Raw genomic sequence first — 25,173 nt, forward strand, 5'->3', positions numbered from 1 at the left:
AAACATCTGGTACAGCTGTGATGTTTGTCAGATATGGGAGATGTGAAAACTGTCAGGGCTGCCAGCACACACATTCAGGATAATCCCCATGGCATTGCACATGACCTGGCAGCTGATGGAGTGGTACCCCTTGCGGTTAACGTAGATTGTACCCTTCTCACCAGGTGGTGCCTTGATGTGTACATGAGTACAATCTATGGTTCCCCTTACTTCAGGGTAGTGTGCTACATGGTAGAAGTGTTGCATATTGCTGGCTCTTGAATCACGGAGAGGGGAAAAGATATGTGCTCACTGGCATGTGGGAGCTTCGCATCCTGGAACTGATGGAGCATCCTGGATGCAGATGCCTGTGACACCCCCATCATGTCCCCAGTTGGTCTTTGAAAAGTACCTGTAGCTAGTATCCTAAGGGCTACACACACCTTTGTTTTCACTGGGATGGGTTTCCTTCTGTTTGCACTGGTTCTGAGTTGAGGGCAGCAAAGCTCAGTGAGTTCTTGTAATATGTCTCTGTCCACCCTGTAGAGCTCTACAATGTCCAGCTCATGTAGCTCCTGGAAGGTTACCCTGGGACTGAACACTCTTCTCCTTCTCTGTCTATACCTATTGTCAGTAGCAGCATTGACTTCAGCATCTAGCACATAAAGATGTAGCAGACCTGCAGCAGGCCCTAGTATTATCTCAGTTAAAATTCCCAAGTTTGAACTCCAATGGTCCAGAGTAGTTGGGAAAATCCGAATGTAGGGTGTATGCATACATAATAGAGCTCTGCTGTAGGTGCAGAATGTGTGATTGGCTAACTATGATGCATTCCACCTGCCTACAATATAATTAACATCATTTAATGGCCCTATTTTAGCTTAAACAAAGGTCAAAATTAATTTAATGCATTTGGTTTTCAGACATACTAAGCACGTGCACCTAAGGTAAACAGAGCTTAGAAGTCAGTGGACACACACCCCTGAAAGGACACTCTCAGCTAGGCAAAGTGCAGTAGAAACACACTTCTCCTTCTCAGCCTAGGACTATTGTTAGCAGCACCAGCAGCATTAAATTCAGCATTTAGCACACACAGATGTAGCATAGCTGCAGCAGCCTAGTGTATTATCTCAGTTAAAATTCCCAAGTCTCTACTCCAATGGTCCAGAGAACTGGGGGAAAATCATAATGTAGGGTGTATGCATACTTTATACAGGTGTTGTAGGTCTAGCATGTGTGATTGGATATTTATGATACATTTCACCTGCCTAGACTGTAATTACCATCATTTAATGGCCCTACTTTAGTGTGAGATGCGGCACAGCTCCGCACCACACAGCATAGCTTATACACAATAGTAAACATTGATTGAATATATCTGCTTTACATTGATTGCTGCCTACATCATCACTGTCATGTGGGTAGTGTGTTGCGTGAACACATTAAGCTATGCACCATGCCTTGCAGCATAGCTTATGCAGCAGTCCAAATTATTAATTGAATATATCTGGTTTTAATCATTTGTTACCTACGTCATCACTGTGAACTGAGTAGTCTTTCCGTGTGAACATTCTCAGCTATGCGGCGTGCACCAGAAATTACAAAATCCTACCACATCCACATCCAGTGGAAATATCAACATGGTGTAGGAGCCTACACGAAGTGGACAAGCAGACACGCTTACTCCTTTTTTATATTCAGGTCATCCAACTCATTTGCATATATATCCATGCTGGCACCCTGGAAGCTACATGGTTCATAGCCATATGAGCTGGCTAACAGCACCAATGCACCATTGTATGAATCCGAATCAAAGCCCTATAATACATTTCTAAAAAATATTATAAAATGCTTTTTCCTCTTTTTTTTTCTATTAAGCGTGTTTGCGGCAATCAGCCCAGACATTCTGAGATTATTAAAAAAATATTATTCATAGGTTCATAGGTTCATAGGTAGGTATTAGGCTATTGGCCCTAGGGCCTATATAAGCCTAGCCAAAGGTACCCTGGCTTTCGCCACCCAAGAAAATTATTTTCCTGTGCCACTGTCGAGCAGAGCCACAGAAGTGATCCTCGGGGTGAATTTCCTATCTCCCATCCAATCATCAAGATTTTTCTTGAAGAGCACTAATGAGGAGCTCTGTTTGATATAGATAGGTAGTTTGTTCTAGAGTATGGGAAGTCTCTGGGACAGGAATCTATCCCTCCAGCATGTTCTGTTTATTGCGGTGACAAGTTTTAGGTCCCTAGACTGTGTAGCTCGTAGGGATTGGGATTTCTTTAAGTGGAGCATGTCTAAAAGCTCTGGCCTGGGTTTGACATAGCTTTGTGTGTAACTTATTCTTTTCCTCTTTCTGACATCCACAATGTTACTTTTGCACATATCTGCATGTGGTATAACATTTTCAGGGGAGGTATGTTCATATTTGTGGAGTTTTACACCCCTTCTGTCTGTGTAGGCTCCTGTACGTGGAAATATTCCATGTCCACTATGGACACTGAGACATTCTACACGGATGCCTTTCTGCTTGTTGGTTCACTCAGCCTGCCTCATTTGCATATGATTCACCTGCTTATGAGGTTATTTGCATTCCAAGGAATTTTCCCTGTTTACTCGTGTGCATGGTGTTAAGCTGCGCTTACTAAATCTAAAAATGTTTGTGCTCATGTACTCATCACAGCGCAATATGTACACAGAAAAAAAATCATGTAGGCTTTACTGAATTCCCCCTAGGTCATTTTAGAGCAAAATCAGTAAGACAACATGGCACATCAAAGATTCAGGTAGCTGTCAACTAAGTGAAAACAATGGAACTGATTTTTCAAACATCTGTCAAACCTAGAGGATGCTTATGTGCCATTAAATTCTATGATGCTGTTAGTAGGCAGCCTATGACTCTGTATGATCCAAGAGCACCTCTTTTTCAATGTTATTTTCTTATTTTCAGTTTAGAGCACTTGCTGGAGTAGCCATGGTGGTGCAGTGGTTAACATTGTCACCTCACAGCAAGAGGTTCTCCAGTTCGATCCTTGTCTGGGGTGCCTTCTGTGTGGAGTCTGCATGTCCTCCCTGTGATCATGTGGGTTTCTTCCGGGTACTCCGGTTTCCTCCCACATCCCAAAGACATGCTGCAGGTGGATTGGACACTCTAAATTGGCCCTAGGTGTGAGTGCGTGTGTGTGCCTTCTGTGGAAGGTTGGGTGCCAGGCCGGCAACTCGACACCGTAAAACTTCACTGCCAATCATGAGCAGACAGGTGATCTGCTGTGGTGACCCCTAACTGGGAAAAGCCGAAAGAAGAAGTAGAAGTTTAGAGCACTTGCTATAGACTTAATTTTGCCTTCAGAACATTTCACAATGCATACTAAGTCTTAACTTGGTCAACACAATATCTTCTTGTAGTTGCCCCCGGAAGTGACAGATTCTAGCTGAGATTCTTTGCAATCTGTACCCACTGACACCCTATTATAATTCTAAGATATGTAATTGCAGGTCTTGAAATTAGAAAAAAATGCATATACTCCCTAATTAACTGCAATGATTCTGCATGTATGGATTGGGTTGTAGATTAAATACATCAGTTTATATCAGCCCACCGAGCAAGTTAACAAACAGATAAATAAAAAAAAAAATAATTTGTTATTCTATAAAATTACCATCTTCAGTTTTTAACCGAGACATGTTTAGAATCTCCAGATCAGTTGATTAACTGTCATTTGCTGATTAAGAGTTCTATACTTTGTGTAAGGCTGAATTAATATGTTATTAAGTTTGTGTGAAGTTTCCTATCTAATTTGTGTATGGATTAATTAATATTTTATTTAGTTTAGGTGGTTTCCTATCTAGTTCTTTATGCGCCATTCACACTAAATTCATTACAAGCTTGGTTTACTTTCTCGGTTTCACCCTTAAATGTACCCGTCACAACCTTTTCTACTTTATTCACTGTAGTATTAGCTTTGTCTCTAAAATCTATCCAATTATTGTATGTTGGCTATCCCCCCAAGCAATCCTTTATCATGGATCTGCTCATCCTTACATCATATTCCAGTCATTTGCTATCCTTTCTTTTCCTTTTTTACTTACAGTTATATCCTCAGTTAAAGATGAGCATTGTTTCCTCACTTCTTTTCTTCTTCTGCTACTGCTTTCAACCTTTCATACAAGATAATCTTGCTGACTGCATTATCATGCATAGTGAAGCCACCCATCTAGGTAAGTCCTACTTTCATCGCCCAGTGATTAACTCTAGCATTCCCTCTCTCTTAGCATAAATCTCTTATTGAAATGTAGACAAATATGCATGCGAGGCATAGTTTCATAGTTTAGTACTAAGCTAACTGCCCTTGCAAGCCATTTTAAGCCTAGACAATTACCCCATTGTGAGACTCAAACCCTGCACCTTGTGTTTGTAAGGCAAACATCTTAGCCGTTAAGCCACCCTCCCAACCATGTTATCTGAATTCAGGAATGTTCTACAGTCAACACGTCTCTGATGTTGTGTACTTGCCACATTACTTGTTAGATGGTGATATAATCTTCCTTCATGTGCCATTGTGCAAACTGTCCTGAGACACTGGTTATTTCAGTTTAAGCTGTTTTATATGAACATACATTGGATGGATAACAAGAGATTATTTAGATTCCTGGCTTCTGAGATATTACCTTTATGTCTGTGCTGTACATGTCCCATCTTAAACATAACATCCCACCCTCAGCTTGGCTGAATCAGAGAAGGGGTGCAGAAGTGGAAAGGTAAGTGAAGTGGTTTCCTGTAACTGAATTATCACTTCATTAGGAAGGACAGGACTAGCAAACATAAAACAGATTAATAGGTAAGTTCACTGGATTCATGGTTCCTTTTGAGGGGGCAACCCAGGAACAATGCCAGGTTAAGTAACTTACTCAGTCACCAAGTAGGCAAGTAGGTGCTGTGGAGAATCAAATTAAGGAGTGCTGAAAGGTCTAGGTTTAGCAATGGATGGTCTTAAACCTCTGTACCAAAGTGCCATACTAGTAGTGATACAACAGTATTTCCTAGCACTTCTTCAGCTATTTGCCTTAATGATGCTAACCACTGTAATAACTGAAGGTACTAGAAATGAATGTGAACAATCAACTCTACTTGCTTCTGTCTGCTGATTATATTCCCTCTCCAGTTTCTTTGTTTATAGAGTCAATTAACTTATTGCTAATGACCTTGCCTGCTTCAAGGAAAGCCACTTAATTCTTGTTTCATTCCTTGCTTAGTATCAACTGGCCTGAGACTAAAAGGCTAAATCACACTGCTTTCCTTTTCGGCTCTTGATATGTGCAGTTTATATTACCCCAACAATCCTAATCCTATACCTAACTACCACAATTCTCTAGATTCCATAATTACTGAGCATCCTGGAAAATATCTTGACAACAGTGATTTAATCCAACACATAGTAATAATACTGTTCTTCATACTACTTTGTACTATAACATAATAAAAAACTGCAGTTTTAATCTTTCAGTCACATGTTTATCATCTGGATAACCAGTGTTTCATACTCTTCTTCCCCGTATTGACTGCAAATATGCCTTCACTTCTTTTGATGAAGATATTGTTATACCTTTGTTCACTGATCTTTTCACTAATGTAGTAGAAAGTACCAGGCAAACATTTCCTGTAAAAGTACAGAAAGAGAGGGGGAAGGGTGGTAGTAGTCAAAGTTATGTATTGAGATCATGTTTGGCATACCTCTCATCTATACAGATTTTCCCAGAATGTCAAGATTTTTGCTCATATTTTGGTCTGCTCCTCATAACATTTGTGGTTTTCTAGCAAATCAGTGAAGATTGAAGTCACTAAATGATATTAAATAATAGTAGACATTTGAGTTTCAGAGTTTATGCCATTCAGAAAATACATATTATGAAAAACATGTTATTCTAACAACTTTCTAAGTTTGTAGGAGCAATATGTAAAATCTGTCCCCATTTTTGGGCCTTTGTCCACCCATTCTTTCAGGTTTGTCCAGATTTCTTGCACTGAGAGGTTGAGGTATGTGCAGTTTGGACCAGAGGAAGATGTCAATGTTTGTTACTATGCACTAGAAACTCTTAGACCTAGGGAAATTGTGTGTGTGTGTGTGTGTGTGTGTGTGTGTGTGTGTGTGTGTGTGTGTGTGTGTGTGTGTGTGTGTGTGTGTGTAGGGAGAGATAGGAGAGGTGGGAGAAAGATTAAAGCAGCTGAGGCTATCAGTCTTATAAAAATGCAGTTTATTATAGTTTTTTATTCAATTTAAAAGTAAATGAATATTCTTCCAAGCAAAACAAAGTTTTATGGTTTAATTAAAAGCAAGACAAGTATCATGTTGAATACTGCTGCGAAACAGTCTCTTTTGGTAGGTCTCTCTGGATACCTCTGTTGGGAACAATTTTCTGTTTCTACTTCCTGGTCTTTCATCACTGTGGCTGATTCTGTCTCCCAAAGCCATTATTTTGGACGCCAGTTTTTCTTTCATAAAGGGCACATGGTCTCTGAATGGGCTACTGTCAGTCTATATCTCATTAACAAGCCTGTTGTCATTTATGCGGCCAGATATCTTTCTGTTGTTAACAGCTCCTGGTGTGCTTATCTCTCATCCCTAGGGAATGAATGAGCAACAGAGATTTCACTCCAGGGGGAATGAAAGGGATGATTAAATAGTCAGAGGAGGCTCAATGATGGGAGACCAGAGGGGGAAACAACTAAACGCAGAAAAGTTATTCTGAAATTAAACAGGAGTATCATCACTGAGGAATGAGTTGGTTTATAGTTTTCTTAGCAATTGCACTTCACAGTGAGTATATCTTATAACTGAAAAAATGCAACAAAAATCTGAAAAAGTATATATATTATTTATGTACCAGTCACATGCAGTAACTAAATATTTGTTTCTTCGAAATATGTGCTGTTTTCTCCCTGTTCTGCACTTGCCATACTGTAAGCTGTTTTATCAAGGTTCTACCAATCTGTGACTATACTGAATCCTACACAAAAGGGACCACATATGCTTCGAAGTCTCCTTATTACACTAGTTTGTGAGGAAGTACACAAAATGCAGTTACACCCACCACAATACTAGCCAGATCATCATGGTACTTCTATAATTAACATGCAGTCTTCACAGCTCCCAAACTGATGTTTTAAATAACAGCATATAGGAAAGATGAAATGAGGACTTGCTGATTTCCTAAGTTGTTACAAACTGACAGCACTCTATTGCCCTATTACCCTGTGCTTTCAAATCCAATAACTTATTTTTTTTTCTTTATCCTTTGTAGAATGTTGTTTTGAATTTTGTTGATCTGGCAGATCCTCTGGGATGGCACTTCTCTTAATTAAGATTCAAGAATCCATACTCAGGAATAATTATAAAGAGTGTGTATTAGCACAGTCCAAGGAGCAGAAATAAAACATAACTATAATAATGTAAAGAAGATTCTGTCTATTGTTTAATCAAATTTAAATAAATTTTGAATGAATACATGAAAAATTTCAGGATAAATATTTGGCATTTGCCTTGATTCTCAGTGTACAGTTTCATGCATCACTTTATTGTTTAGGGTCATGCCTAAAGAAAGATATCTTTCTATGTGGCTGCTTATTTAGTTATCAGAAATAAGAAATAGCATCAGTAAGCAAATGTATGAAACAAAGCAATATGCCTAAGATAATCCTCTGTATGGCATGCATGTCTTACCACGGTACCCAATTTGTATTTACTCTGCCCTAAGAGATTTACCAGTAATTATTCTTCTGCTAAATTTGTCTGTAACCATTTTGAAAATAAGGAGAGGATGCCTGGATATTCAGTGCGAGACATAAATATATTAATGTTAATACTATATTGTGGTGGCAGATGAAGGGCTGTATTTTACAAAATGAGATACGTGTGTGTGTGTGTGTGTGTGTGTGTGTGTGTGTGTGTGTGTGTGTGTGTGTGTGTGTGGGCTGTGTGTTTTTTGTGTGTGTCTATAATAAAATATTATGATGACATAGAAAGGATCATATTATACAAACTGTGCATGGGCTCGCGAGCATGTGAGCATGTGTGTGTGTGTGTGTGTGTGTGTGTGTGTGTGTGTGTGTGTGTGTGTGTCTTTATGAAGGCATTTACTCTTTTTACAAAGAAATAATACTTGACTACATAGCACATTGTAAAGAAAAAAAATATATACACATTGATGGTCAGGTGTGCTGATTACAGTCTTCCTTTGCACAAGTAAAATCACTTTGTTAAACTGCTTTAGCGTACACTGCATCTTAGACAAAATACATCAACTGTGACATCATTGTGTTTGCCTAGAAGGGGGCTATTGCCAGCATTCACAGCAGCAGCAGTAATTAAGAACATGTCCGGTTTGATTCTTGCACTGCTTTATTAAATGGAATTACTAGATGTCATGCAGGGTACATCAATTGCTGCTGTAAAGCTCAGTTAAGTCTTGCGTATTTATTTTTAGAGGTAGCCAAGCAATCATTTTGCTGGGAATCGCTCAGTGTGCCAAAATGCATTTGTATGTATGGCCAAGCAAAGGGAAACTGCACTGTGTGCACATTCAGTCTGCAAAAGGACATAGTTTTGATTATACCTAAGTACAGTTAAACTTATTGAGTGATAGTAAGTAATACATTCTTCTTTGCTGCCACCTACAAGACCTGTTTCCCTAATTTCATTTTATCACATTTTTGCAGATTAAAGATTTAAATAATTCTAGCACATCACGAATACTAGTCACTTTCTGACATAGGACACTTGAACCATATAGCAAATACAAATGGTGAGAAAAGAAGCCTGGACTAAAAGGGATGGTATTAACTATTTTTAAAATCAAAATTAGTGCAGTCCGTTACAGCCTTAAGTAATGCCATACCCCTTAGTAATTTGCTGTGTGATTTACCATAAGATGAAATTAAAATGTAGTCATGAATAATACAAAACAAAAATATGTGCTCAGATACTTTAAGCACTGTGGATATTTCATATGTAATGATTCTCCTGTCCTTCTCACCCACCAGTTATAAGGTTGATAAGGTACTGTCTTCATGCAGCTTAGGTTCTAGGTGTTGTTGCCTGTAATTTGTTATGGCCAGCTTAGTGAAGTGTAACAAAAGCCTCATTCTCCCAGCATTTCAAACAAAATTCCAGAATATTTATTTATGAACTTGTCTGAATCCCAGCAAATTATATGATTAACTTAATAAACCTGCTTTCATATATTCATATGGTGGACTGCCATGTTTTAGGCTTTAGACCTAGTGACCTTCAAGAAGCTTGAGTACAGTAAACCCATGTTGACTCGTTTTACTTCCCATATCTACCTTTTTATCTATCTACCTACGGATGCATGCCATTTAATCAAAATTTCAAAATATCTAAACACAACTGATTGCACAATTCATCTAACCCAGTATATCTTACAGAAAAAATCCACGGTTGCACTACAGTGGAAGAAAGGGAAACACACTGGAGAATATCATTAAATTGGATGTAATTAGATCACTTTTTTGATGATTTCTGATTAGATAAAGTGATAGTTAGACCACTTGTATTGCACCTAGGTATATTATTTTGGAAGGAAATCTCCCACAGTGTTGCATTCCATGTCCACCTTTTTTAAACAGAGCTGGATCTGCTATAGCAATAAGTACCTCCAGCATCCTCACAAACACTCAACTCAAGATGCATCCATCCCAAAACATGTACCTATAACACATGTCTCAGCTTGCAAGCCCATAAGGCAAACCTCTATACAATCCAACATCCTTGTCATAGTAGATTCCATTTTGAGGCACACTAATGCACCACCCACTAGGCTGAGCAAGGACAGGATCATGGTGAGCTGCCTACTGGGGGCCAGTATTCGCCCCATAACTCAAGCACTCAAATCACTGCACAAGTACTCATATAACACACTCATAGTACAGGTGGGAGTAAATGTCCTGAGACATCCCTCACTGGATTACTTGAAGAGAGGCATGCCCCCAGATTTACTATTCTCCCATGCAGGACTAGCTTATCCCTGCATGAAAGCAGCCGTTTAGGAACAGGACGGCACCACGCCATGCATATTAATGAAGACACGCTGCCTGAGCTCGTAATCTTACATGGAGCATATAAGAGTGCATGCAGGGGCGTGTCTGAGAGCAGAGCTCTCAGAATATACATGCCCCTGCAATGAAGAACAGCAGACAAGTCCTAAAAGAATGAGCGAGATCGCTCATAGGTGTATGCATACCCCCAGCAACATCCCCCCATGTGTACAAGAGCAATAGTGAAAACAAACACTATAAAGATTTTTTTTTTTTATGAAACAGATTAAATTTAACCATAGGTACGTGGGTTTGCCCATCGCTTAGCTACGGTTAATGCAGCTTAAATGGCAGAAGAGGATAAAAAGCAAGATATATGCAAATGAAGCAGTATAGCAATAGTGTAGTTGGCAGAGCATTTGCCTTACGAGCATTCATTCCCTGTTCGAGTCCCACTGCAGCACATTCCATTTTCCATGTCAAATCACTTTATGACCAATATTTTTAGTTGCATAACCTACTAAATAACATATATTTGTGAACTGGATTACTGCATTAAATGCAGATGTGCGGTGTCAGTGTCATAATGTTGCAAAGTCCACAGATAATCACATGTGCCCCATACAGTATATGCACACAGGAATCAGGGATACAGTTGGAAGGTAAAATGTGTAATGAATGATAATGCTACACAGCATCCAAATCCCCCACCTTCTCAAGAACCATTAAATATTACTGTCTAAATTAGTGCAGTGGTAAGCAGGAGTAAGCACTACTAAGCATGTGTAAGCACTAGTAAGCAGTAGTAAGTGGAAATAAGCATATGTAAGCACTAGTAGGTGGGTTTAAGCCTGTTTGCATGGGGGTTAGCAATGCACATACAGATTAAGCAATATTGAAGCTAACTCTCTGTAAGCATATTTAACCAGAGGTTAGCATTGCTTACCTTTGTGCAAACCCACTTACAAGTGCTTAAAAGTGCCTTAATCACTCTGTATGCAACAGCCCTTGTTCTGCCCAGCAACAAAATAAACAGCCTCAGCAAAGCTCAAACCCAGAACCCTACACATCATAGCCAAAGTGACTTATCACTAAGCAATCACAGCAGTCCATAAGATAGAGGTATCACCAAACAAATCCTCACCATGGGAAAATCAAACTGAACATGTGAAAGGAATAACTTACTACATAACACAGATATGTGAACTGGAGTACTGCAGTAAGCCCATATGTGAGGTGTAATTGTAATAATGTGTTGAAGTTCCCTAATAAACACAAGGACCCCATACAGTGTACGTACACATGAATCATGGATACCAGACACATATATAACATGTAATGAATAATAAATGAATGCCAAAAAGCAAATATAATGCAAATTAAATATTAAGAAACGCTAAACATTGCACAAGCCAGCTTAGTATGTGTAAGCAATGTGTAGGCCAGCTAACTCAATTTGCCCATTGGTATACCCCTATAAACAATGCCAACCTTAGGTAAGCAGGTTTGTCCATAGCTTAGCCTTTTCAAAACCATCCAATCACAGCAAAGTGTGAGAAATCGGCCCTATTTAAATCCAACAGGTGGGAATACATCTCATAACTGGTTGTAGCTTTCCCTTGCAGGCACCATGTCTGGAATGGGAGAGAGAGTGTGCTTTTGGGCACAGTGCTGGAGCATCCAGGAGTCCAGAATCATGGCAGGACTCCTTGTCAAAGACCATGAGCAGAGACTGCTGCAGGGCCAGTAGCACACTTCCCAATATATAGCGGAAGCCTGGGACCATCTCACCCTTGACCTCACCAGTGCCACTGGCATAACCCGAACTGGTGAGCAGGTCAGGCATCACTATGCTGACCTGAAGCGGTGAAAGGAGGATCTCTTGGATCAGTGGATCCAAGAGGCCAGGACGACAGGAGAAGTCCCAGTAGTGTGTAAATATCACTCCACTACCTGTTTAATAATTGCCAAGTCATGTATATTATTGATAGGTATGGCTAAATATTCCTATTATGTCCTTCACATTGGCAAGAGAGCGGGCTGTGAACCAGGATGCCCATGGCTGTCGCTTGGAGAGGTTGCAATGTGAGACAGGTTAGTAATACTCTTGCATGTACTGTCATAGGAAATAAATCTAACTGTATTAGTAAATCAATTATTTAAGGCAAGTACTGCATACACCAACGAATATAGTAGGAAGAGTCTCATATAGGTTGTATGTAAATAAAAGCATAATAGCCTGACAATGAAGGTCTAACTGCTGGTCTGCATGTGTTTACTCTGGTATCATATGGTAATGTAGATTTGCAATCACTTAATAGTACTGTTGTATTAAGCACTGTTACCCACACTGTGCAACATAAAGAAAAAATGTGTAGGAATGTCTGTATATGACTGGTGTAATCCCCAGAGGTTAGCTAGTACTACTGGGAGAGACATAGACAGACAACAGTGAAAAGACGGAAACAAACTCCAAAAAGCACACACAACTGAGATGTAAACTATTGTATTTTTAGCACACACAGCTATGGTTCAAATCCAGGGCGCGGTAGTAGTCTGCATACAGAATCATACCCCACAACTGTACAGATATGTCCAAAATGTCCAGTAAATTGGCCCATATCTGCTGCCTGTCACTGTGTCCCCCTGGGAAATCAGTGGGACGATCCCAGACGTATAGGCTGCAAACAAGAAATACAACTGATTGTCATACATCTATAAGAACAAACCTGTCACTCTAGCAACTCCCCAAACTGTTATGAGAGTAATAAGCCAAGTATGTCCCATCTACACCCCCATGTTGTCAAGCTGTGACCAGAGTGTGTACAGTAACAGAGAGAGATGTAAGTGCATAATACTAATGTAAAACTGATATTTTGTGTGGCAACAGTCAGGTAGTGCTAACAAACATTGTTCCCACAGGTCTGTCAGATACGAACAATGTGCCCAGAAATAAAAGACTGATACCCTGTACTGGTACTGTTTACTTTGGTATTGTATGGGATTGTTAGTGCTGCAGTTGCTCTGAATAATAAGGTATTACTCATCGCTGTCACCCACACTCTGGTAAATAATATAACTGTCTAGGAAACCCTGTATAACAGTGATGTAATACAAGGTCAGAATGTAAAACCACAGGAGAATTATACACAGAAATCAGATAAGAGATATACAGCAATATCCATATAGCAAACACAACTGTGATGGACAGTGTTTTAGTGTTAGCAGACACAGCCATGGTCTGAATCCTGGGAGTGGAAGTAGGCTGCATACAGAATCATACCCCACAACTGTACAGATATGTCCAGAATGTCTAGTATATTGGCCCATATCTGCTGCCTGTCACCCTGTCCCGCTGGGAAATCAGTAGGGTGATCCCAAATGTTTAGGCAGCAGACAGGAAATACAACTGATTGTCACACATCTATAAAAACAAACCTGTCACACTAGCAAATCCCCAAAATGTTATGAGAGTAGTAGACCAATTATGTCCCATTTACACCCCCATGCTGTCAAGCTGTGACCAGAGTGTGTACAGTAACAGAGTGAGATGTAAGTGCATAATACTAATGTGAAATCTGGTACTTTGTGTGGCAACATTCAGGTAGTGCTAACAAACATTGCTCCCACAGGTCCGTCAGATATGAACACTGTGCCTAGAAATAAAAGATTGATACCTTGTACTGGTACTGTTTACTCTGGTACTGTATGGCATTGTGAGTGTTGCAGTTGCTCTGAATAATAAGGTATCACTGATCACTGTCACCCACACTGTGCTACATAATATAACTGTCTAGGAAATCCTGTATATGAGTGTTGTAAGACACTAAAAGTTGAAAAGGGCAATAGTCTACATATGTCCAGGTTCACCTGCATGTGGTCAAGACATGGTCAGAGTCTGTTCAAAAAGAGATGAACAGGTACGTGAATAACATCAACCTGGAATCCAGGAGTATGTGTAGAAACAGTTAGTTAGTTAGTGTTAACAAACAATTTCTCCACAGGTATACCAGGTAAGAGGTGTATACTGTAGGTAAAACCAGTCCATGTATATAGTTGTCGACAGCCATATCACTGTCTAAACTAAGGCAATAGGGTAGTGTAGTAATACTTGTAAGGTACAGATAACAGCACTGACTAGGAAAGTAATGTGAACTACAGTAATATACTAATTGTTAATTGACATCTCCCTCCCCACCATATCTCCAACAATGCACTAAATACCCACCTCAATCGGTACGTGATGACTCCACTGTAATGTTGGGACATATGTCCTATTGTTTGGTAATTATTTAAATCTGTTTATATGCATGTGCTATGTTGAAATACTCCAACATTGGTGGCATGGTGCCATCAGTGTACCTGCATGCTGTTATTACCACTGTGGTCCCATATATGCATGTGTTCTGTTTGCTATGCAACTGTTCTATATCTGGTGTTTGGGTTAATGGGAATATCTATGCATGCTGTTATACCTAATCCTGGAATGTGTTGACAATTACTAACCCACATATGTTGATAAACCATAAACACCCCTCCTGCCTAGCACTCTTGTGTGGGGTCATTTACTGCACTGTTATAACTTGTTGATACTTGTGATCCTCTGCTATCTCTGAAAAAAAACAAAAAAAAAAATCTTGCTTTTTTCCCACTTTTCTGAGATTTAAAAAAGTTCAGTTACAGGCTTGCTGCTTTTGAATTGTTTGTAAGTTTCTTGGAGGCCATTTTTTGCTTGGGCTAAAGGGAAGTCTCTCTGTTGATCAGTGGCAGTGAAAAACATTGAGCAGCCTGCCTGCCCCTGTGGGAGTGGTTACTGACTTGAAACTGTAGTTTTATTGGCCATTTTGGGTCAATTCCAAACTCCTTCATCTTCCTCTCTTAAAACCTGGTTGCCTCGTGGTTTTGGCATCTTTTCAGGCTTGTTGGCTGTTGGTGAAGCACCCACCAAGAGGAGAAAATGCTGAGAGAAGAAAGAGCCACTTTTGAGATTTTAAGTATTTTTCCTCTGTTTATTTGCTAAGTTTTTCTGCATAGCCACCTATTTTGAGCATTTTCTGGCTTGTTAAACTTGATTTCTGCATTAGTAACTGCATTTAGAGCACAACCTAGAGCTGTTTACTGAATTTCCTGTTTGCACTTATTTTTAAAATGTTTTTTTTCTCAAAACTTGCATTGTATCTGTCTTTGGCCTAGCACTCTTGTGTGGGGCCATTTACTGCACTGTTATAACTTGTTGATACTTGTGAACCTCTGCTATCTCTGAAAAAAACAAAAAAAAAAAAATCTTGCTTTTTTCCCACTTTTCTGAGATTTAAAAAAGTTCAGTTACAGGCTTGCTGTTCTTGAACTGTTTGTAAGTTTCTTGGAGGCCATTTTTTGCTTGGGCTAAAGGGAAGTCTTTCTGTTTATCAGTGGCAGTGAAAAACATTGAGCAGCCTGCCTGCCCCTGGAGGAGTGGTTACTGACTCAAAACTGTAGTTTTATTGGCCATTTTGGGTCAATTCCAAACTCCTTCATCTTCCTCTCTTAAAACCTGGTTGCCTTGTGGTTTTGGTGTCTTTTCAGGCTTGTTGGCTGTTGGTGAAGCACCCACCAAGAGGAGAAAATGCTGAGAGAAGAAAGGAGCCACTTTTGAGATTTTAAGTATTTTCCTCTGTTTATTTGCTAAGTTTTTCTGCATAGCCACCTATTTTGAGCATTTTCTGGCTTGTTAAACTTGATTTCTGCATTAGTAACTGTATTTAGAGCACAACCTAGAGCTGTTTACTGAATTTCCTGTTTGCACTTATTTTTAAAATAGTTTTTTTCTCAAAACTTGCATTTTATCTGTCTTTGGCCTAGCACTCTTGTGTGGGGTCATTTACTGCACTGTTATAACTTGTTGATACTTGTGAACCTCTGCTATCTCTGAAAAAAACAAAAAACAAAAAAATCTTGCTTTTTCCTCTTTTCTGAGATTTAAAAAGTTCAGTTACAGGCTTGCTGTTCTTGAACTGTTTGTAAGTTTCTTGGAGGCCATGTTTGCTTGGGCTAAAGGGAAGTCTCTCTGTTGATCAGTGGCAGTGAAAAACATTGAGCAGCCTGCCTGCCCCTGTGGGAGTGGTTACTGACTTGAAACTGTAGTTTTATTGGCCATTTTGGGTCAATTCTAAACCCCTTCATCTTCCTCTCTTAAAACCCTCTTTTATGTTTTTGCACGTTTTGTGCATAGAGCAACAGCGGCAGCCACCTAATTGGGTTTAAACTGTTCCTGGCTCCACAAAGTCTGCTCTTCACTTTTTCCCTTAGAACTGCTCTATCTCTCAATTTAAACACCATATTCTCATTTTAAGGCCCTTCACTGGTCCAATTAAGTAATCCTACAAGTTAGCACTATTAAACCATAAGCACTACTTACTCTTATACTCTACGATTACCCTGTCCTCTATTGGTTCATCTTAAATTCAGTTTCCCTATATTACTCTAGCATGTCCAAAGGTCAGTCAATGGTTTCCTCTCCAGTCCAGCTGGTGAATCTGGGAATTTTGAGGCAATGTTACAACTGTCTCATGTACACGGACAACCCTCTCCTCCTCCAAACAGGTTCAAATATATGTGAGAGATGCAACTATTTAGCCAAACTGGAGGCTGAGCTCTCTCATCTCAAAACTGGTGTAACCAGTCAGGAGGAGAAGGTAACCTCACACAATACAATTCCAGTATCACATAGTCCCACCACATCAGCGAACCAAATGCATAAATACACAAAAACATACTTGGAGGCTCTAAATAAAAATCTACCTAAGCAACAGAGACCTCCAAAGCAGACATCCAAGCAAACGCTACCTCAAAACAAAACACGCACAACGCATAGCCCACAAAGTCAGTGTGCCAAGCAGCCACAGCACTTAAGGCTGAATAACACACCTGATACTCTTGTAATAGGTGACTCTATTGTCAGACACACTGACGTCCCGCTTACCAGGCTGAATAAAGAGAAGGTCACGGTGAGCTGCCTGTCGGGTGCTAGGATATGCCACATAACTGAAGCACTCAGGTCACTCCAAAGCAAATACAAATATGACTCAGTCATTGTACATGCTGGTGTGAATGACCTGAGACGTACCTCCCTGGACTACATGAAAAGAGACATAGAGGAGCTCTCTGATCATGTAGCCCAGGCTGATATGACCCTGACCTTGAGCAGCATCTTACCCTCACTTAGAATGATGCCACAGTACAAAGACAAAATGATCGATTTTAACAATTGGCTAAAATTTTGGTGTCATTCAAAGGGGATCCAGTGTCTGTCAGCCTGGGATGACATGCTCGACAAGCCACGTTGCTTCACTAGGGACGGCTTGCACCTGTCACCACTGGGCTTTCGGATATTGGCAAAGGCTCTTGCCACCCCCATAGTGCCTTTTTTAGGCAAGGCTCAAAAGTCAAACCCACCCCCATAGACAGCACAAGGAACAAGAAACTAAGGGTAATGCTGCTTAATGCCAGAAGTCTTAACCTCAAGATGCATGCACTCGAAGCTCTCCTCAGTATGGAGAACATCGATATCTGTGCAGTGACAGAAACCTGGTTCAAAGCTCCAGAGAGCACCCCAGCACTACCAGGCTATACCTCATATCATGCTTTTCGGCCCCAAAACCCGGACCAAACTACAAAAGGAGGGGGAGTTTCCATATTTATCAAGAATATCCACACCTCCAGGTTAGTGGCATTGCATGAAGTATCGGAGACCATTCATGTGCAACTAACAGTGGCTAAGACTGCTTTTCAGTTTATAGCATCCTACAGACCACCCTCTCAAAGTCAGGAATCCCACTCAGCTTTCCTGAAAACATTGAACAACATGAAGATCTCTCCGAACACCATTATATTGGGTGACTTCAACTACCCAAACATTGACTGGGAGCACTACTCAAGCCCCAGCACCTTAGCCCAAAGGTTCCTGGAAATTATAAACTCAAATGCTATGGAACAACTAGTCACCACTCCCACAAGAGGGGACAACATACTAGACCTGATCATTACTAACAAGGGGACTCTATGCTCCACACCAGAAGTATATCCCTCATTGGTAAGATCAGACCATAAATTAATTTCACTGGATGTCCATATCCCAACCCCACCCCCAGCCCAGAAAACCACAGTGAAAAACTTCTCAAAAGTGAACTTCTCACTTCTCAAAACCGAAGTGGAATCCTTCAAGGCCCCAGGGCCAGTGGAAACTATGGCCCAAACTGCAGAATCCTATATAAACGCATTCTACGGACATCTCCAGGAATGCATGGATCATGCTATTCCAAACAAAACCAAGACCCAATCATCCAAAGGCAGGCATCCAGTCTGGTGGACCCCTGCCATAAATAAACTGTACAACAGAAGGCGGAAGCTACTACATAATAGAGCAAAATCCCTAATAGGGAAGGCATCTCTGATCAGTGCTAGCAAAAATTACGATCCCTCATAAAATCCTCCAAGGCCAGCTTCGAGAGAAAAATTGCACAGGACACCAAAGACAACCATAAGGCTTTTTTCAGTTGTGTTAGGAACTTGGGATGCAACTCCCAGACTTGTTCTGAGTTTATTCTAAACGACAAAAAATACACTGAACCCACAGATATCACCAATATCCTGGCAGACAGGTTCAGTGCAAACTTCTCCACCCCCTCCCCCCAAAAGAGCAAGTATCTATCCCAGCAGAGGGCTGCCTCCCAAACATCTCTGATGCTCAGGTGAAGGCTGCCCTCTCCAAAGCAAAAAACACTGCTTCCATGGGACCAGATGGCGTCCCAGGTTGCATCCTACATGAACTCCAAGAGAAACTAATCCCTCAAATAAAACAGCTATACAGTCTCAGCCTCACTACAGGATATGTGCCCACAGAATGGCGTACAGCAACAGTGGTCCCACTCCACAAAGGTGGAGCCTCTACAGACCCTGGAAACTATCGCCCCATAAGCCTGACTAGCTTAGTCTGCAAGGCTATGGAGAGGATCATCATGGAGCTCATAAACAAAGACATTGGGGACCTACAGACACTAGATCCTACCCAGTTTGGCTTTGTCAAGGTCAAATCCTGCCTTTTGAACTTGGTTGACTTCTTCGAAACAGTCACCAAAGCCATAGATGAAGTTAAGGTAGTCCACACAGCCTATCTGGACCTTGCAAAGGCATTTGACACAATACCCCACTCGGGCATCATAGATAAGCTATCCAGCTTAAATATAAACCCCTATGTCACAAGATGGGTCGCAAACTGGCTCAAAGACAGAACCCACAGAGTGAGAGTTGCTGGAGCCATGTCAGACTCGAAACCACTCACAAGTGGCATCCCACAGGGTTCTGTCCTGGGAACACTGTTGTTTGGTATATACTTTTCTGAGGTACAGGCAAATGTGGGAGGACTATGGCTCACCAAGTTCGCAGACGACTGCAAACTGGGTGCCATAACCGACTATCTAGCTGACACAAACATCCTTCAAAAAGGTCTCACAGAGACAGATAACTGGTGCCAGTGCCATGGTTTACAGCTAAATGCCAAAAAATGTATAGTCATACCCTTTGGCAAAAACAATGTGCCCACAAATTACCACATAGGCGGAAACCCGTTAAGTACAGAGAACGTTATTAGGGACCTGGGGACCCAAGTTGATAGCAATCTCTCCTTTGAAAATCACATTGCCAAAGTGGTTAGAAAGACCTTCTACATAGCCCACCTCATCACAAAGGGTTTCACATCTAGATCAAGAGAGGTAATCGTGCCCCTTTATTCATCCCTCATCAGGCCCATCATAGAATACAATGCCCCTTTTGGGATGTACCTTACCCGACACCTGCAGCAATTAGAAAGATCCCAAAAGTATCTCACCAAGAGGATCAAGGGTCTCAAACAGATGCCATATGCTGCTCGGTTAAAAAAACTCCAGCTCTACTCAGTTGCATACCACCAACTTCGAGGCGATCTATGCCTGACATACAAAGCTATGTCAAATCCAGAATTAATGGACATGCTCCACCTCAGTAAATCTAAATCCCTTAGAGTCACACGCTCGAGGGACTTGAACCTCAGCACAGAAATAAATAGAACTTGCTGGAGGGACAGGTTCATAACCCAGAGGCTCCCTTCACTCTGGAATAGAATTCCAGTTCATGTGAGGCAGAGCACCTCACTGAATCTCTTCAAGAAGAATCTCGATAGGTGGATGGGGGATCGTAGGTTTGTCCCAGGGATTACTCCCGTGTCACTATTAGACAGAGGTACAGTAAACTAAACTTTAAAAAGGGCACAGTATACTCAAATCAAGGGGTGGTGTAAGCCATACAGAATCAGGCTAGGATTATAATTGCCCCAGGGCAGATAGCCTAGTATGAACCTATGAACCTATGTATGGGAATGCGGGTCCCAACAGGCTCACCTGTCCCTCCTAAGCTGGCCATGGCACCAGGACGTCTGGGGCCCAACCTGGGACCTCCTCATCCATTGATCCTGCACCACCTTTAGGTGGAACTACCTCAGGGGATGGGTTTTGCCCCCCCTGGGGGTGGGCATGGACAGGGACCTGTTACCTTTTTCCAGGTCCACGTCGTGGTGCATAGCGAGCTCCGCAGAGAGGTTGGAGATCTGCTACACCAGATTGAGGGCTGTGTGTCACTGCTAGAGGGTCGGCCTGGCTCTGTGACTCAGCACCCAGCATAGCTACCTTCAGGGCTGTGAAGGTGCAGTGGTAACTGCCCATGGGTGGGGACCTCAGTCCCACTGTTTCCATTAGGGGGCTCATGGGTTTCCAATTTCTCAACACCCCTCCCCATCAAGGTGTTTACCCCCACATGTGTCATATACTGCCCCTGTATGCGGCTTGTTTGTCTTGCTTGTTAACCTACCCAACCTACCTCCCCAAATATACCTACTACCGCTCTCCAACATCTCACTCTCACCTGAAAAAAAAGGGCAATCTGTTCCCAAAAAAAATATCGCACCATACATAGCTGTCCATTTTGCACACGTGTCCACTGGACACATGTAATCTGGTCTAATTGGCTTCACAACATATTATTGTTGTCCTCACCCCTCTCTCAGGGATTTGAGTGTCCAAATCTACCTCCAAATTCAGTGTATATGCACAGCTGTTGCTGTAGAAGAAATGGGCAGCTATGGACCTTACGTACACCCTCCTGCACATCCCTAGCTATTTTCCCTACTGTCTTTCCCTCTTTGTGCCCATTTTTCACCACTTTCCTATCAACCCTTTTTTCTTTTAAAAAAATTAGCACAGGGGTAAGTGGGAGTAAGCACTTTTAAGTAGCAGTAAGCGGGTTTAATCCTCTTTGCGCAGGGGTAAGCAATGCCTACACAGGATAAGCAATTTAGAAGATAACTGAGTATAAGAAACTGTCACTGGAAGTTAGCAGTGCTTACCTCCATGTAAACCCACTTATAACAGCTTAAAAGTGCCTTAATCACTCTGTATCCAATGGCCCTTGTTCTGCCCAGCAACAAAATAAACAGCCTATGCAAGGCTCAAACCCAGGACCTTGCACACCATAGCCAAAGTAACTTACCACACATATCATCCAGCCCAGTCATTCAACAGTTCAGGAAATGTATTTAAACATGTAGATGTATGTGTGTGTGTATATATATTTATGTCTAAATAGATATAACATATCTATATCTATATCTATATCTATATATATATATATATATATATATATATATATATATATATATATATATACATATACATACATATGCATACATCCGTAGATATATATCCCCCATATTTACTATTCCTCCATGCAGGACTAGCTTAGTCCTGCACGGAGGCAGCCGTTTAGGAGCAGGATGGCAGTGCACCATGCATAGTAATGAGGAACGCTGCCTGAGCTCCTAATCCTACAGGGGGCATGTAAGAGTGCAGGGGGTGTGTCTGAGAGCAGAGCTGTCAGAATATACATGCTCCCACAATGAAGAACAGCAGAAAGGGTTTATAAATGACCAAGACCACTCATAGGTGTCTGCATATCCCCACCAACATTTCCCCTCGTGTACAACAGCAAGTTACTCTCCTTTACTAACACTATCCTTCAGCATAAAAACAATGGCTATCTCTTCTCTGCTACTTTTCTAGACCTATCTAAAGCATTTGACATGGTCCCACACAAACAACTTATCTCTGTCCTCAATAACCTATCCTTCTCACAATCAGTCAACAGCTGGTTTCAGAGTTACCTGTCTGACTGCCAGCAATCCATTGTATGGAAGAATGACATATCTCCCCAACTACCTGTCTCCACAGGGATTCCCCAAGGAGCCATCCTTGAACCCCTACTGTTCTCTGTTTTCACCAATAATCTAGCCTCTGCCACCAAACATGGCACACTCATAGGTTCATAGGTTCATACTAGGCTATCTGCCCTAGGGCATTTATAAGCCTAGCCAGAGTGTGTTTGGCTTTCGCCACCCATTTTAAATTAATTTTGCTATGCCCTTTTTCGAGGTTAGTATACTGTGCCTCTGTCTAACAGTGACATAGAAGTGATACCTGGGGTAAACCTACGATCTCCCATCCATTCATCAAGATTCCTCTTGAAGAGAGTCAATGAGGGACTCTGCCTAACCTGGACTGGGAGCCTCTGGGATATGAATCTGTCCCTACAGCATGCTCTATTTATTTCAGTGCTGAGGTTCAAGTCTCTCGAGCGAGTAGCTCAATGGGATTTGGATTTTCTGAGGTGTAGCATGTCCATTAATTCTGGGTTGGACATGGCTTTATACGTCAGGCACAGATCGACTCTGAGCAGGCAGTATGCCACTGAGTAGAGCTGGAGTTTCTTTAACCAGGCAGCATATGGCATCTGTTTGAGCCCTTTGATCCTCTTGGTGAGGTACTTTTGGGGTCTTTCCAGTTGCTGCAGGTGTCTGGTAAGGTATATCCCAAAAGGGGCATTGTACTCAATTATGGGCCTGCTGAGGGATGAGTAAAGAGGCACGATGACCTCCCCTGATCTAGATGTGAATCCCTTCATGATTAGCTGGGCTATATAAAATGTTTTTCTAACCACTTTGGCCACGTGGTTGTCAAATGAGAGATTGCTATCAACTTGGGTTCCCAGGTCCCTAATTACTTCTTATGTACTTAATGGATGACCACCTATGTGGTAATTTGTGGGCACTTTGTTTTTGCCAAAGGGGATGACTATACACTTTTTGGCGTTTAGCTTGAGGCCATGGCTCTGGCACCAGTTGTCTGTTTCTATGAGGCCCTTTTGGAGGATGCTTGTGTCGGCTGGAGAGTCGATTATGGTACCCAGTTTGCAGTCATCTGCGAACTTGGTCAGCCACAGTCCTTCCATGTTGGCCTGTACCTCTGAGAAATATATACCGAACAAGAGAGGTCCCAGGACTGAGCCTTGTGGGACGCCACTTGTAGCTGGTTTGGAGTCTGACATGGCTCCAGCAATTCTAACCATGTGGGTTCTGTCCTTGAGCCAGTTGCAACCCATCTAGTGACATAGGGGTTTATATTTAAGCTGGTGAGCTTATCTATAATGCCCGAGTGGGGTATTGCATCAAAGGCTTTTGCGAGGTCCAGATAGGCTGTGTGGACCACCTTCCCCTCATCAATGGCCTTGGTGACTGTTTCAAAGAAATTGACCAGGTTTAAGAGGCAGGATCTGCCCTTAACAAAGCCAAACTGGGTAGGTTCCAGTGTCTGTAGGTCCCCAATATCTTTATTTATGAGGTCCATGATGATCCTTTCCATAGCTTTGCAGACCAAGCTAGTCAGGCTTATGCGGTGATAGTTTCCAGGATCCATTGAAGCACCACCTTTGTGGAGAGGGACCACTGTTGCTGTACACCACTCTTTGGGTACATATCCTGTAGTAAGGCTGAGACTGAACAGTAGTTTTATGTTTGGGTTTAGCTCTTCTTGGAGTTCATGTAGGACGCAGCCTGGGACACCGTCTGGTCCCATTGATGCTATGTTTTTTGCTTTGGAGAGGGCGGCTCTTACCTGAGCATATGATAAGTCAGGGGGGCAGCACTCTGCTGGGATAGATATTTGCCCTTTTGGTGGGGAGTTTGTGCTGAACCTGTCAGCTAGGATGTTGGCAATGTCTGTGGGTTTGGTGTATTTTTTGTCATTTTGGACTAATTCTGAGCATATCTGGGAATTCCCACCCTGGTTCCTAACATAACTAAAGAAAGCCTTGTGATTATCCTTAGTGTCCTGTGCAATTTTTCTCTCGAAGCTGGCCTTAGACGATTTTATGAGTGCCCTTAGTTTTTTGCTAATACTGATCAGAGATGCCTTCCCTTTTTGGGATTTTGCTCTATCATGTAGTAGCTTCCTCCTTCTATTGTATAGTTTGTTTATGGCTGGGGTCCACCAGACAGGACGTCTGCCTTTGGAGGATTGGGTCTTTGTTTTATTTGGGATTGCATGATCTATGCATTCCTGAAGGTGTTCATAGAATGCGTTTATAAAGGATTCTGTGGTCTGGGCCATATTTTCCACAGGCCCGGGGGCTTTGAAGGATTCCACCTTGGTTTTGAGGAGTGTGAGATTTGCTTTAGAGAAGTTTTTCACTGTGGTTTTCTGGGCAGGGGGTGGGGTCGGGATGTGAATATCCAGTGAGATTAGTTTATGGTCTGATCTTACCAGTGAGGGATACACTTCTGGTCTGGAGCATAGAGTCCCCATGTTGGTGATGATCAGGTCCAGTATGTTTTCCCCTCTTGTGGGAGTGGTAACAAGTTGTTCTATAGCATATGAGTTTATACATTCTAGGAACATTTTGGCTAGGGTGTTGGAGCTAGAGTAATGCTCCCAGTCTATGTTTGGGTAGTTGAAGTTGCCCAATATAATGGTGTTTGGAGAGACCTTCATATTTTCCAGTGTTCTCAGGAAGGCCGAGTGGGGTTCCTGGGTTTGGGAGGGTGGTCTGTAGCAGGCTATAAACTGGAAGGCAGTTTTACCCACTGTTAGTTGCACATGGATAGTCTCTGATGCTTCGTGCTGTGCCACCAACCCAGAGGTGTGGGTATCATTGACGAATATTGATAGTCCCCCTCCTTTTGTGGTTTGGTCCAAGATTTGGGGCCAAAAAACATGGTATGAGGTATAACCTGGTAGTGCTGGGGTGCT

Source organism: Protopterus annectens, chromosome 7.part0 (assembly GCF_019279795.1).
Source record: "Protopterus annectens isolate FY-2018-M chromosome 7.part0, PAN1.0, whole genome shotgun sequence".
Taxonomy (NCBI): Eukaryota; Metazoa; Chordata; order Ceratodontiformes; family Protopteridae; genus Protopterus; species Protopterus annectens.